Source organism: Felis catus, chromosome X (genome assembly GCF_018350175.1).
Source record: "Felis catus isolate Fca126 chromosome X, F.catus_Fca126_mat1.0, whole genome shotgun sequence".
NCBI lineage: Eukaryota > Metazoa > Chordata > Mammalia > Carnivora > Felidae > Felis > Felis catus.
In genome coordinates this window covers 49357378-49371328 of record NC_058386.1, presented here as the reverse complement: position 1 = coordinate 49371328, position 13951 = coordinate 49357378, and the positions used below count along the sequence as shown (strand labels likewise).

The window sequence follows — 13951 nt, the reverse complement described above, 5'->3', positions numbered from 1 at the left end:
GATGCACAATAGGAAGATGAATCCACATAACATTTGGCTTTGAAAACCAGAGTGACATAACTTAAAGTTTTTAGTCAGTGGGGCTGAACACCTGGAACTTTAAAAATCAGCCAGCTTGTCTCTGGGAGAGGTAGAAGTTGATGGGAGATTGAGTTGCCACGGTGAAAGAGATAGCACAATAATCATTCTCCCTAGATACAGCATAGAAACATCAGTTTGAAAAATACCTGTGATATATGAGAGGGATATTTGTTTACCAATCTCAGAGTGTGTGCTGAAAAGGGCAGGGATCTTCAGGAGACTTTGTCAGAACAAAAGAGCTAGTTGGCACCACTTCCCTTCCCCACCCCCAGCCTAGATACCTGGACACCTGTGTGAACCAGGGCAGAACAAACTCCACCTAGCTTGCTGAAAGCATACCATGCCCCTATGCCCTTCTGTGTATCTACCCCCTGCAGTCCAACCCCAGCTGGTGTTTTCCAGATTGGCTGCAGGTCCCCACCTACATGGACCTTGATGGCATCATGCACCCTGCCCTCATGTTCTCTTGAAGACCCACCTTATCCAACATGCTCTTGACAGGTGTCCATCAAAAAGGCACCACAAGCATGGCCATGTGCAACGAGCCCCAAAAGGGCAAGAACCACACCAAAGTGACTCCTGACCAGAGGAGAGGGGAAGTAAACCACACACAATAGTTTGCAGCCTCAGCAGTGGGTTGGGGGCAAAATATCTTCTGATGTCAGGCCCCACCCACCAATGAAAGCTTCTCAAGGGACAACACAGGGAGAGCACGCTTCAGTTTGGTGCCATTGCAGCTCTGGAAAACACCAAGTCTAACCTAACACAAGCTAAAAGCTGCCTTACACTGGCCCATTAGCAACAGAAAATAACCTTTCCCACAACAAGCCAAAAGAGGCATTACAGATGGCTGGACTGAAGACAAATGAGGCATAAACACAACAGTGGGGCACACACAGTGCACAAAGGAGACATCCCTAAAGTACCAGGTTGTCATGAGCAGGGGACATTGCACTGCAGAGCACTACAGGACCTCTTCTTCACATGGCCATTACTATCAAGTGCAGAAGACATAGCTGAACTTCCTACTATATAGAAATAGAGGGAGAGTTAAACAAAATGAGGAGATAGGTGAACAGGTCCCAAATGAAAGAACAAGGCAAAATCAAAGCAGGAGAGCTAAATAAAACAAGTAATATGCTTGATAGAGAACTTAAGGTAATGGTCATAAAAATATTCACTGGACTTCAGAAAGGAGGGAAGGACCTCAGTAAGATCCTCAACAAAGAGAAAACAAAACAAAAGAACCAAGCAGAAATTAAGAACTCAATAACTGAAATTTAAAATACACTAGAAGGAATAAATAGTAGACAAGAGGAAGCAGAAAAGATCAGGTACTTGGAGGACAGAATAATGAAAAGCAATCAAGTTGAAGAAGAAAGAGAAACAAAGAATAATAAAATAGATTAAGGGGACTCAGTGACACAATAAAGTGTAACATTCATATTATACCAATCCTAGAAGAAGAAATAGAAAGTGGGCATAAAATTTATTTGAAGAAATAATAGCTGAATACTTCTCTAATCTGGGGAAGATAACAGACGTCCAGATCGAGGAAGAAATGAGAGCCCTCCAAGAAAATCACCCAAGGATCTCCACACCAAGACAGATATGTAAAATGGCAAAAAGTAGCTATAGAGAATTCTAAAAGCAGAAAGAGAAAAGTAAACAGTTGAATACAAGGGAAATCCAGAGGGCTATCAGCGGATTTCTCAGCAGAAACTTTGCAAGCCAGAAAGGAGTGACTTGGCATATTCAAATCGCTGAAAGGAAACAAAACAAAACAAAACAAAACAGAACAAAACAAAACGGCAACCAGAATACTCTGTCAAGCAAGGTTATCATTCAGAACAGAAGGAGACATTTAAATTTTTCCTAAACAAAGTTAAAGGAATTCATACCAGCCTTACAAAAATGTTAAAGGGTAATCTGAGTGGAAATGAAAATTGATAAGGAGGAATACAAAATAAGCACAAAATCAGCAAAATTAAGTATATTTATAAAAATCAGTCAAGGTATTCTGTGGGAAATAAGTTTAGGAATTCTGTGAACTTGCATCAATGGGTGAAGAAGGCTTAGGACAAATCCATAGGAATGGGAAGCCACAGGATGAAAGTGTCCAGGATACATAAACGGTGTAAGTGCCTCCAACACAGGACAAAAGCAGAAAGCTGCTTTCACAAGATGGAGCGTCCAGAATAGGCAAACAGGTAAATAGGGCTATAGATGGCCACAGCAAGGTGAAATTGCCCAGAGTGGAGCTAATTAGGAAAAAAAAAAAAAAAAAAAAGCTGCCTTGTTGACCTTGATGTAGCATGCTCTGTCTTATCCTCCTAGGCAAGTTGAGATAAACAGACGTGGCACCTGGTGCCTGCAATAAACAGCCATCTGCTCAGCCTGAGGATTTTGTTTTATATTGACCCAAACCCCTAACACCATATCTTCGAAACCCCCTTTCTCTCACACACGAGTTAATCATCACCGTTTCATTGTCTTTTTCTGCATGTTCATCACGTTTGTAAGCCTTCTGATCCTAATAAAAATGGAGCAAGAACCCTTACTCAAGGCTCTTGTCTCCTCCCAGACATTAGCCTCTCTTGCATTTAATTCTGCGTCTACTCTCTTGCTGGACAAGAGAGAACTCCAGACTCAAAATCTGTGACAGTATTTACAATATAAAAATGTGAACGTGAAAACATATACATAAAATGTAGGGGGCAGTTTTAAAAATTTAGGGCATTTAGAATAGTTCAAACTTAAGTGGCCATCAACTTAATATAGATTACTATATGCATGGAGTGCTATATATAAACCCAATGGCAGCGACAAATAAAAGACTTGTCACAGATATGCAAAAAATAAAGGAAATGGATGTCAAGCATATTCACTACAAAAAACATGTAAAACCACATGAGAAGAGAATAAGAGAAGAAAAGAACAGAGAACCAAAAAAAGCCATAAAACAAGTAAAATGGCAATAAGTACATACCTATAAATAATTACTTTGAATGTATATGGGTGAAATGCTTCCACTAAAAGACATAAAGTGAGTAAATGGATAAAAAACCAAGACCCATCTATATCCTGCCTTCAACAGATTTGCTTTAGACCTAAGGACACATGAAGACTGAAATTGAAATGATAGAAAAACATTTATCATGCAAATGGAGGTGAAAAGAAAGCTGGGGTAGTAATATTGGAAAAATAGACTTTATTATTTTTCTTTGGAAAAATAGACTTTAAAACAAATACTGTAACAAGAAACAAAGGAAGACAAGTAACGATAAACGATATTAGTTTCAGGTGCACAATATAGTGGTGGAACAATTCTATACATTACTCAGTGCTTATCATGATAAGTGTACTCTTTAATCTTCATCACCTATTTCACCCATTATCCCACCCACCTCCCCTCTCCAGTAACCATCAGTTTGCTTTCTATAGTTATGAATGTTTCTTTGTCTCTCTTTCATTTTCCTTTGTTAGTTGTTTTTTTTGTAAATTCCACATAATGTTTCTTAATTTCTCTTTCTGTGACTTCATTATTGGCGTATAGAAATGAAACAGATTTCTGTACTTTGATTTTGTACCTGCAACAGTACTGAATTTGTTTATAATTTCCAGAAGTTCTTTTGGTGGAGTCTTTCAGGTTTTCTATATACAGTATCATGTCATCTGCAAATAGTGACAGTTTTACTTCATACTGATTCGGATGCCTTTTATTTCTTTTTGTTGTCTGATTACTGTGGCTAGGACTTCCAGTACTATTTTGAATAAAAGTGGTGAGAGTGGACATCTTTGTCTTATTTCTGACCTTAGAGAAATACCTCTCAGTTTTTCCCCATTGAGGATGATGTTAGCTGTGGGTTTTTCAGATGTGGTCCTTATCATTTTTAGGTATGTTCTCTCTAAACCTACTTTGTTGCGGGGTTTTTATCATGAATGGATGTTTTACTTTGTCAAATGCTTTTTCTGCATATATTGAGATGATCATATGGTTCTTATCTTTCTCTTATTTATATAATGTATCATGTTGATTGATTTGTGAATATTGAACCGCTCTGGCAACTCAGTAATAAAACACACCTGATCATGGTGAATGATTTTTTTAATGATTGTTGAATTCAATTTGCTACTATTTTATTGAGAAGTTTTGCATCTATATTCATTAGGGATATTGTCCTATCTTTCTATATTTTAGTATTGTCTTTATCCCCTTTTGGTATCAGGATAATGCTGTCCTCATAGAATGAATTTGGAATATTTCTTCCTTTCCTAATTTTTGGAATAGTCTGGGAAGAATAGGCAGTGACTCTTCTTTAAATGTTTGGTAAAATTTGCCTGTGAAGACATCTGCTCCTGTACTTTGGTTTTTTGGGAGTTTTTTGATTACTGTCTCAATTTTCTTGCTAGTTATCAGTCTGTTCAAACTTTTTATTTCTTCCTGTTTCATTTTTGGTAGTTTATATGTTTCCAGGAATGTATCCATTTCTTCTAAGTTGTTCAGTTTGTTGGCATGTAGTTTTTCATAATATTCTCTTGTAACGGTTTGTATTCCTGTGGTGTTGTTTTTTTATGTCTCCTCTCTCATTTGTGATTTTATTTATTTGGGCCCTTTTGCTTATATTTCTTAGTAAGTGTGGCTAGAGGCTTGTAAATTTGATTTTTGCTTTTTTTTTTTAAAGAACCACCTTCTGTTTCCATTGATTTGTTCTACCTTTTTGTTTGTTTGTTTTTATATCATTTATTTATGCTTTAATGTTTATTGTTTCCTTCCTTTTGATGATTTTAAGGTTCTTTTTTGAGGGACAGAGAGTATGAGTGGGGGAGGAACAGGGATAGAGGGAGAGAGAAAACTTTTTTTTACAGTTCTGTATCATATTTATTGAAAGAAAAAAATCCATGTAGAGTGGATCCATGCAGTTCAAACCCAATTGTTCAAGAATCACCTCATCAATATAAGGTGAATGAGTTCTGGGGATCTACTGTACAGCATGGCCACTATGGTTAACACACTGGATTGTATAGTTGGAAGTTGCTATGAGAAGAGACCTTTCATGTGCTCACATAACAACAATAAAACAGTAACAGTGTGAAGTGAAGGATGGGTTAACTAACCTTACTATACTAATAATTTCACAATATATATGTGTATCATCATCACATTGTATACCTTAAACTTACACAGTGTTTTTTTAATTCCCTCTTTTAAATTTTTTAATATAAAGTTTAGTTAGTTGGTTCAGGAATAGAATTCAGTGATTCATCACAACACCCAGTGCTCATCACAACAAATGGTCTCCTTAATACCCATTACTCATCTAGCCCATCTCCCACCCACCTCCCTCCATCGTCCCTCAGTTTGTTCTCTATGATTAAGAGTCTCTTGGGAGACAGAGACTATTAAGCAGGTTCCATGCCCCGTGTGGAGCCTGATGGACGCTCAATCTCACAAATGTGAGATCATAACCTGAGCCCAAATCAAGAGTCAAATGCTTAACCGACAGAGCTACCCATGCTCCCCTGGTTTTAGGTTTTGTTTGTTGTTTCTTTTCTATCTCTTTTAGGTTTAAGATTAGGTTGTTTATTTGAGACCTTTCTTGCTTCTTGATTTAGGCCTGTATTGCTATAAACTCCCTGTTAGAACTGCTTTTGCTTCATCCCAGAGTTTTTTAAACATTGTGTTTTAATGTTCATCTGGTTCCATTTATTTATTTTTTGTTTGTTTGTTTTTGTTGTTGTTGCTTTTCATTCTAATTTCAATTAACATATAGTGTTATATTGGTTTCAGGTATACAATATGGTAATTCAACATGTCACATATCACCCTGTGCTCATCAAAACAAGTGAACTCTTTAATACCCATCACCTATTTGACTCATCCCCCACCCATTTCCCCTCTGGTAGCCATCGGTTTGTTCTCTGTAACTAATAATCTGTTTTTTTGCTTTGTGTGTCCCTCTCTTATTTCCCCTTTGTTTTCTTGTTTTGTTTCTTAAATTCCACATATAAGTGAAATCATATGGTATTTTTCTTTCCCTTACTGAATTATTTCACTTAACATTGTACTCTCTAGCTCCATTCTTGTTGTTGCAAATGACAAGATTTCACTGTTTTTTTTTTTATTATTATTACTGTATAATATTCATCAGTTGATGGACACTTGGGCTGCTTCCATATCTTGGCTATTGTAAATATTTCTGCTATCAACATAGGGGTGCATGTATCTCTTTGAATTAGTGTTCTTGTATTCTTTGGGTAAACTGGTACCTGGTAGTGAAATTGCTGTATCATGGGGTGGTTCTATTTCTAACTTTCTGAGGAACCTCCATACTATTTTCCATAGTGGCTGCACCAGTTTGCATTCCCACTGAGTGTGTATGAGTGTTCCTTTTTCTCCATATCCTTGCCAACACCTGTTTTTTCTTGTGTTGTTGATTTTAGTCATTCTGAATGGTATTCCTTATATTTTTTAAATTTCTTCTTTGATTTCCTGGTTTACCCATTGATTGTTTAGTAGCATGTTTTTTAACCTCCATGTATTTATGGTCTTTCCCATTTTTTTCTTGTGGTTGACTTCTAGTTTCAAAGCATTGAGATAAGAAAATATGCATGAATATGATTTTGATCTGTTTGTATTTGTTGTGGTTTGCTTTTTGGGTTAATATGTAATCTATTCTGGAGGATGTTCTTTGTGAACTTGAAAAGAATGTGTATTCTGATGTTTTAGGATGGAATGTCTTGAATATATGTTAGGTCCATATGTTCCCGTGTTTCATTCAAAACCAATGTTTCCTTGTTGATGTTTTGCTTAGATGATGTGTCCACTGATGTTAAATGGGGTGTTAGAGTTCAACTATTAACATACTAATATTACTTAGCGCCTTTATTTATTTTATTCTCAAGTTAGTTAACACAGTGTAGACTTGGTTTCAGGAGTAGAATCCAGTGATTCATCACTTAAATATAACACCAATGCTCATCCAAACAAGCGTCTTCCTTAATGCTCATCACCCATCACCCATCTTCCCCAACCTCCCACCTCCCACCCCCATCAACCCTCAGTTTTTTTCTCTGTATTTAAGAGTCTCTCATGGTTTGCCTCCCTCTCTGTTTTTATCTTATTTTTCCTTCCCTTCCCTTATGATCATCTGTTACATTTCTCAAATTCCACATATGAGAGAAATCATGTGATATCTATCTTTCTCTGACTGACTTATTTCGCTTAGCATAATACCCTTCAGTTCATCCACATTGTTGCAAATGGCAAGATTTCATTCTTTTTCAATGCTGAGTAGTATTCCATTGTATATGTATATAAATATATTTTACCACATCTTCTTAATCCATTCACCAGTTGTTGAACATTTGGGCTTTTTCTATAATTTGTCTATTGTTGATAGTGCTGCTATAAACATTGGGGTGCATGTGCCCCTCTGAATCAGCACTCCTATATCCTTAAGATAAATTCCTAGTAGTGCAATTGCTGGGTCGTGGAATAATTTTTTTTTTAATTTTTTGAGGACCCTCCATATTGCTTTCCAGAGTGGCTGCACCAGTTTTCATTCCCACCAACAGTGCAAGAGGGTTCCCCTCTCTCCACATTCTCCCTGACATATGTTGTTTCCAGAGTTGTTAATTTTAGCCGCCCTGACTGGTGTGAGGTGGTATCTCATTGTGGTTTGGATTTGTATTTATCTGATGATGAGTAATCTTGAGCATCTTTTCATGTGTATGTTAACCATCTGGATGTCTTCTTTGGAAAAGTTTCTATTCATGTCTTCTGCCCATTTCTCCACTGGATTATTTGTTTTTTGCATGTTGAGTATTTTATCCACCTGCTAGCTGTGGACACATCCAGACAGCCACTAGATGTCTCTTCAGTATTCATGGTAGTCTACAGCCTTCATAAGATTACATATCAAGACAAAATAAAATCTTAAGTCTTCTCCACAAATATACGTAAAAAGCACTAGCTATCATATCGAACAGGTAACCTTATCTTGTCCCATATTGGCCAGAAACACAAATTTAGATGAAAATATAAAGTGGAGTAAGATGAGAGTCAACTATTTTATATAAACCAGTAAGATTTATATTACTCTGTTGCCTGATTCATGGTTAAAATTTTACAGTAAAAGCTATAAGATCTCTGTTTGCATCTGTATGACTGCATATGTATGTATGTATGTATTTGTTATCTATATGTTATATTTTTCTACCTCCACATGGTACTGCCAGCATGATCCATAAAATCCCTTAAAAGAGTCTTATTTAAATTGACGTGGAGATAAATGAGAAATAAATTAAATAGTCTTAAATTTATTAAGAATTATATATTCTTAAAACTGTAAGAAATATAAGAAGAAACTCAAATGCTTTTCAAGTGAACATGAGTTGGGAAGTCTTTGGTAAACAATATTAGTTTAACACTTTAGTAGTTTAATATTAGTGTTAAATAGCAAAGTAATATTAGTAATCATATTTGTTTAATTCTCTTTAATATGTAATGTGGTGGATTCTAATCACTTAAATCTAGTATTAAAGTTAATAAACTTTCTTTAAAAACAGCTGTGTCTTCTGAATTATCAGCATTATTTGTAATGTCAGCATATATTTTTATCCTTTTATGTTTATCTCTCTTTTTAAATTCTACCTAAATATCCTATCAAAATAAAGTTTAAAATAGAAAATAGAGATGGGGCGCCTGGGTGGCTCAGTCAGTTAAGAGTCTGACTCTTGGTTTTGGTTCAGGTCCTGATTTCATGGTTCCTGAGTTCAAGCCCCACTTTGGGCTCCACACTGACAGCACAGAACCGGCTTGGGTTTCTGTCTCCCTCTCTCCCTCTCTATTCCTCCCCACTCACGCTTTCTCTCTCTCAAGTAAATAAAACCATCAAAAATGAAATAGAGGAGGAGTTAAGATGGTGCAGAAGTAGGGGGACAGTGGGCTTTCCCCATCTCTCAAACACAGCTTTATTGAGGTCAGATTACTTGAAACACTCAGGAAACAAGTTTGAGGAGTGGCAGAAGGATCTCCACAGTTGGAGGGAGATAGCTTGGCAGATATGAGGTGCTTAAATGTTAACTGGGGGATAAAAAATGGCAGAGCTGTGGAGGGGAAAGAACTCTTTCCCTGGAGAACAAAAGGGAAAGAAAGAGAGAGGGTTTGAAACAGTGCATCATTGAGTTAGCACAAGAGGTAAACCACTCTGGACTATGGACTAGGGAGTGAGAAGTGCTGAGTTTCCCAGTTCTTTTTTGAAAACAGCTTCTGGAGCTCAAACTCTCAGGTTTTGGAAGTGTGAGACTTTATCCAGAGTGGAGCTGTTGTACACGTGCCTGGGGAGGTGGGAGCTGGCCCTGGAGTGCATAGTGTGGTGCAGCAATCTCCGGTGTGAACTGGGAAAGAATCGTCCCTTTCCTGGAGTACTTCTGGAAGAGGATTTATTGCCTCCCTAAGAACAAAAAGCAAAAAACAAACAAACAAACAAACAAACAAAAAACTCTGCAAGGGCCAGGCAAAAGCGTTTCATCAGCAGAGTGGAGAGCCTCTGCTCTGGAGGAGGGGAGCAGATCTGTGCTTCCTTTGAGACTTTGGTTTTGAATCCAGCCATGCACCAAAGAAAAAAGAGAGTTCTGGTGCAGGGTGAGCTACCTTCCCTTTCTCTTTTGTAAGGGCTGCCTGAAAAGTGAGGGTTCATTTCCCTGGTCCAAAGAAGAGAGATTGGGGTGGAGTCACATGGTAGGACTTCAGAGAACAACACAGAAGCCCCCAGTGGAAGCAGGACCTGCTTACACAAAACCCTTTCCCTCTGTGTCTGGCAACTGCTTATTTACTGGGGCAAGACTGACTCTGATCCAATGCAGCCAGCCTCTCCTCCAGACCAGCACAGCCACAACATCCTAAGCACCAACAGAAAACACTTCTTTTTTCTTTTATCCTAATTCCTTTTTAAATTTTGAAATCATGCTCACAGTTTTATTTTTTTTTTCCATTTTCTTTTCTCTTTCTCACTCTCTTCTCGGTCTCTCTCTCTCTCTCTCTCTCTTTTTGAATCAGGCATTTTTCGTCCTTTCTTTTTCCTTCTTTTTTCTTTCCTTCTTCCTTTTTCTTTATTTTTTCTTTTTCTATGGAATCAGCTTTATATTTTTTTGACTCTCTGACTGTCTTTTGTTGTTGTTCCCCTTCATTTTCTTTTTTGGGATAAGGCCTTCCCACCATTTCTTTTTCTCCAGGATTGCTTCAAAAAACAAATCAAAGCGTACCTAGTTAAAGGTCCAGGGGCACCTTGGTGGTTCATTTGGTTGAGTGTCCGACTTCAGCTCAGGTCCTGATCTCGTGGTTTGTGAGTTTGAGCCCTGCGTTGGGCTCTGTGCTGACAGCTCAGAGCCTGGAGCCTGCTTCAGATTCTGTGTCTCCTTCTCTCTCTGCCCATCCCCCACTTGTGCTCTGCCTCTCCCTGTCTCTCAAAAATAAATAAATAAATAAATAAATAAATGTAAAAATAAAAAAAAAAACGTAAAAAAAGGTCCAAACACTCCACCACTGCAAGAAAGGAGGAGCTGTGCAGAGGACTGACCAGTGGGTAAGAACAGCCAAAGTGCAATAGCAGAGTGCACACAGCATACACCAGAAACACTTCCTGGAGTGCCAGGCCCTAAACGATATATGATCCCTTTTTCATATAGTAATACTCTCGAATGCAGGACACATAACAAGCTTTAAAACATGCAAAAGGCATAAGCTTAGTCAAAAGGACAAGATGGAAGAATTCTCCCCAGTAGAAAGGTCAGGGAGAAATTACAGCCAGGGACTTGCTGAAAACAGATATAAGCAATATATCTGAATAAGAATTTAGAACAACAGTCATAAGACTACTAGCTGGGCTTGAAAAAAGCATAGAAGACGCCAGAGAAATCTTTGTTGCAGAGATCAAAGATCTAAGAACTAGTCAGGATTAATTTAAAAATTGTATAACTGGGATTCAAAGTAAACGAGAAACAGTGACAGCAAGGATGGAAGAAGCAGAGGAAAGAGTAGGGAAAATAGAAGATAAAATTATGGAAAATAATGAAGCTGAAAAAAAGAGGGAAAGGAAGTTACTAGATCATGAAGGGAGACTTAAAAACTGATTCCCTGAAACAAAACAATATCCATATCATAGCAGTACCAGAAGAATCAGAGTGATAAAAGGGGGCAGAAGGTGTATTTGAACAAATTATGGCTGAGAACTTCCCTAACCTGGGGAAGGAAATAAGCATCCAAGAACAAAAGGCACAGATAACCTGTTTACAAATCAACAAAAACAGGTAAACACCACAACGTATCGTAGTGAAACTTACAAAATACAAAGATAAAGAGAAAATACCGAAAAAGCAGCTAGGGACAAATGGTCCTTAACCTACAAGGGTAGACACATAGGGTTAGTAGCAGTACTGCCTACTGAAACTCGTCAGGACATAATGGAATGGCAGGAAATATTTAATGTTCTGAATAGAAAAAATATGGAGCCAAGAATCCTTTTAACAAGTCTGTCATTCAGAATAGGAGGATCAAGATTTTGTAAGACAAAAACTAAAGGGAATTCATGACCACTAAACCAGCCCTGCAAAAAATGTTAACGGGGACTCTCTGAATGGAGAAAAAAAATACCAAACAGCAGAGACTATAAAGGAGCAGAGAACATCACCAGAAACACCAAATTTACAGCTAACACAATGGCACAAAATTTATATCTTTCAATAATCACGCTGAATGTAAATGTACTATATGATCCAATCAAAAGATAACAGTAACAAAATGGATTAAAAAATAAAGATCCATCTATATGCTGCCTACAAAAGACTCATTTCAGACCTAAGGACACCTGCAGACTGAACATCAGGGGATGGAGATCCATCTATAATGATATTGGATGTCAAAAGAAAGCCAGAATAGCCATACTTATATCAGAAAAAACGATATTTTAAAACAGACTATAACAAGCGATGAAGAAGAGCATTATATCATAATTAATGGTTCAATCCATTAAGAAGATACAACAATTTTAAATATTTATGCCCCCAACTTGAACACTCAAAAATATGTAAATCATTTAATCACTATCATAAAGAAAGTTATTAATAATAAGACCATTAGAGTAGGAGACTTTAATACTCCACTTATAGAAATGGACAGATCATCTAAGCAGAAAATCAACAAGGAAACAATGGCTTTGAGTGACACACTGGACCAGATGAACTACACAGATATATTCAGAACATTTCATCTTTTTAAAAACTTTTTTAAAGTTTATTCATTCTTGAGGGACAGAGACAAGCATGAGTGTGGGAGAGACAGAGTGAGAGAGGGAGACACAGAATCCAAAGCAGGCTCCAGGGTCCAGGCTCTGAGCTCTCAGCACACAGCCTGATGCAGGGCTCGAACTCATGATCTGTGAGATCATGACCTGAGCCAACGTCGGACGTTTAAACCAACTGAGCTACCCAGGCGCCCCACAGAACATTTCATCTTAAAGCAGCAGAATACACATTCTTCTCAAGTGTACATGAAACATTCTCCAAAAGAGATCACATAGTGGGTCACAAAACTTCCATCAACAGGTAAAAAAGATCGAGATAGTTCCATGCATACTTGATTTTTTAAGTTTATTTGTTTATTTTGAGAGAGGGGAGAGAGAGCAGACAAGTGGAGGTGGGAGAAAGAAAGGGTGTGAGAGAGAATCCCAGGAAGACTCCACACTGCCAGCACAGGGCCTGATGAGGGGCTTGAACTCAGAAACCATGAGATCATGACCTGACTCAAAGTTGGACTCTTAACCAACTGAGCCACCTAGATGTCCCATACCATACACATTTTCAGATGACAACACCATGAAACTTTAAATCAACCACAAATAAAAATTTGGAAAGTCCTCAAATACATGGAGGTTAGAGAATATCCTGCAAATAATTAATGGGTTATTAATGAGTTAATTAGGAAATTAAAGAAGAAATTTAAATAAAAAAAAAATATATATATATATACATATATATATATGAAACTGAAACCACAGCACTCCACATCCTTTGGGATGCAGCAAAGATAGTCCTTAGAGGAAAGTACTGTGCAATTCTAGCCTAACTCAAGAAGCAAGAAAGGTCCCAAATACACAAGTTAACCTTACACCTAAGGGGGCTAGAAAAAGAGCAGGGCTAGAAATATAGCAGGGCTATATTTTGTTGAAAATATTGCCCACAGACCAGAAGAAGGGAAATAATGAAGATTAGAGCAGAAATAAATGATATAGAAACAAACAAACGAACAAACAAACAAACAAACAAAAAACCCAGTAGAACAGATCACTGAAACTCAAAGCTAGTTTTTCGAACAAATAAATGAATTGATAAACCCCTACCCAGACTTCTCAAGAAGAAAAGAGAGAGGGCCCAAATAGATAAAATCATGAATGAAAGAGGAGAGATCACAACCAATACCACAGAAATACAAACAATTATAAGAGAATACAATAAAAAAAATTATATGCCAACAAACTGCACAATCTGGAAGAAAAGGACAAATTCCTAAACACTCACACACCACCACATTTCAAAAACAGGAAGAAATAGAAAATTTGAACAGGTCCATAACCAGCAAAAAATTTGAATTGGTTATCAAAAATCTCCCATCAAACAAAAGTCCAGGGCCAGATGGCTTCCCTGGGGAATTCTACCAGACATTCAAAGCAGAATTGATACCTATTTTTCTCAAACTGCTCCAAAGAATAGAAGTGGAATGAAAGCTTCCAAACTCATTCTATGAAGCCAGCATTACCTTGATTCCAAAACCAAACAAAGACACCACTAAAGGGGAGAATTACAGGCAAAT

General features: G+C 37.4%; 1 protein-coding gene across 1 annotated transcript in view; it reads right to left on the bottom strand.

Moving 5' to 3' along the window:
* Positions 1 to 13951, bottom strand: part of LOC111558779 — a 219499-nt gene that overhangs the window by 49120 nt on the left and 156428 nt on the right. The gene's annotated exons all lie outside the window — the stretch shown is intronic.